This window comes from Bufo bufo, chromosome 3, assembly GCF_905171765.1.
Source record: "Bufo bufo chromosome 3, aBufBuf1.1, whole genome shotgun sequence".
NCBI classification, from domain to species: domain Eukaryota; kingdom Metazoa; phylum Chordata; class Amphibia; order Anura; family Bufonidae; genus Bufo; species Bufo bufo.
Genome location: NC_053391.1, coordinates 468278303 through 468281164, shown reverse-complemented (window position 1 = coordinate 468281164; position 2862 = coordinate 468278303).

The following is a 2862-nucleotide window of genomic DNA, read 5'->3' as shown; positions in this document are numbered from 1 at the left end:
CACACAGGGGAGGGGGCGGGCTTAGTAGGCTGAAGGACCTTTCATGATGTCACGACCATGTGATCATGTGTGGGCGGAGTCAGGCTGTGGTGCTGCTGCTAGACGCCTTCATTATGTGAAAATAGCATCACGAGCGGGTGATAGGGTGCGTTACTTCATGAACGTCAGCAAACGCATCAATGCGGTATCCTCTGTGCAGCTCTAGGTTTGTCACACACATGGACTAGTGCGCACTGTAGTACACGTCACATACACTGCACTGTAGTAACACGTCACATACACTGCACTGTAGTAGTACACGTCACATACACTGCACTGTAGTAGTAACACGTCACATACACTGCACTGTAGTAGTAACACGTCACATACACTGCACTGTAGTAGTACACGTCACATACACTGCACTGTAGTACACGTCACATACACTGCACTGTAGTACACGTCACATACACTGCACTGTAGTAGTAACACGTCACATACACTGCACTGTAGTAGTACACGTCACATACACTGCACTGTAGTAGTACACGTCACATACACTGCACTGTAGTAGTACACGTCACATACACTGCACTGTAGTAGTACACGTCACATACACTGCACTGTAGTACACATCACATACACTGCACTGTAGTAGTAACACGTCACATACACTGCACTGTAGTAGTAACACGTCACATACACTGCAGTACACGTCACATACACTGCACTGTAGTACACGTCACATACACTGCACTGTAGTACACGTCACATACACTGCACTGTAGTAACACGTCACATACACTGCACTGTAGTAGTACACGTCACATACACTGCACTGTAGTAGTACACGTCACATACACTGCACTGTAGTAGTACACGTCACATACACTGCACTGTAGTAGTACACGTCACATACACTGCACTGTAGTAGTACACGTCACATACACTGCACTGTAGTAGTACACGTCACATACACTGCACTGTAGTAACACGTCACATACACTGCACTGTAGTAGTACACGTCACATACACTGCACTGTAGTAGTACACGTCACATACACTGCACTGTAGTAGTACACGTCACATACACTGCACTGTAGTAACACGTCACATACACTGCACTGTAGTAGTACACGTCACATACACTGCACTGTAGTAGTACACGTCACATACACTGCACTGTAGTAGTACACGTCACATACACTGCACTGTAGTAGTACACGTCACATACACTGCACTGTAGTAGTACACGTCACATACACTGCACTGTAGTAGTACACGTCACATACACTGCACTGTAGTACACGTCACATACACTGCACTGTAGTAGTACACGTCACATACACTGCACTGTAGTAGTACACGTCACATACACTGCACTGTAGTACACGTCACATACACTGCACTGTAGTAGTAACACGTCACATACACTGCACTGTAGTAGTACACGTCACATACACTGCACTGTAGTACACGTCACATACACTGCACTGTAGTAGTACACGTCACATACACTGCACTGTAGTAGTAACACGTCACATACACTGCACTGTAGTAGTAACACGTCACATACACTGCACTGTAGTAGTACACGTCACATACACTGCACTGTAGTAAACGTCACATACACTGCACTGTAGTAGTACACGTCACATACACTGCACTGTAGTAGTACACGTCACATACACTGCACTGTAGTAGTACACGTCACATACACTGCACTGTAGTACACGTCACATACACTGCACTGTAGTAGTAACACGTCACATACACTGCACTGTAGTAGTACACGTCACATACACTGCACTGTAGTAGTACACGTCACATACACTGCACTGTAGTACACGTCACATACACTGCACTGTAGTACACGTCACATACACTGCACTGTAGTACACGTCACATACACTGCACTGTAGTAGTACACGTCACATACACTGCACTGTAGTACACGTCACATACACTGCACTGTAGTAGTACACGTCACATACACTGCACTGTAGTAGTAACACGTCACATACACTGCACTGTAGTAGTAACACGTCACATACACTGCACTGTAGTAGTACACGTCACATACACTGCACTGTAGTAAACGTCACATACACTGCACTGTAGTAGTACACGTCACATACACTGCACTGTAGTAAACGTCACATACACTGCACTGTAGTAGTACACGTCACATACACTGCACTGTAGTAGTACACGTCACATACACTGCACTGTAGTAGTACACGTCACATACACTGCACTGTAGTACACGTCACATACACTGCACTGTAGTAGTAACACGTCACATACACTGCACTGTAGTAGTACACGTCACATACACTGCACTGTAGTACACGTCACATACACTGCACTGTAGTAGTACACGTCACATACACTGCACTGTAGTAGTAACACGTCACATACACTGCACTGTAGTAGTAACACGTCACATACACTGCACTGTAGTACACGTCACATACACTGCACTGTAGTACACGTCACATACACTGCACTGTAGTAAACGTCACATACACTGCACTGTAGTAGTACACGTCACATACACTGCACTGTAGTAGTACACGTCACATACACTGCACTGTAGTAGTACACGTCACATACACTGCACTGTAGTAGTACACGTCACATACACTGCACTGTAGTACACATCACATACACTGCACTGTAGTAGTAACACGTCACATACACTGCACTGTAGTAGTAACACGTCACATACACTGCAGTACACGTCACATACACTGCACTGTAGTACACGTCACATACACTGCACTGTAGTACACGTCACATACACTGCACTGTAGTACACGTCACATACACTGCACTGTAGTACACGTCACATGCACTGTAGTAACACGTCACATATACTAC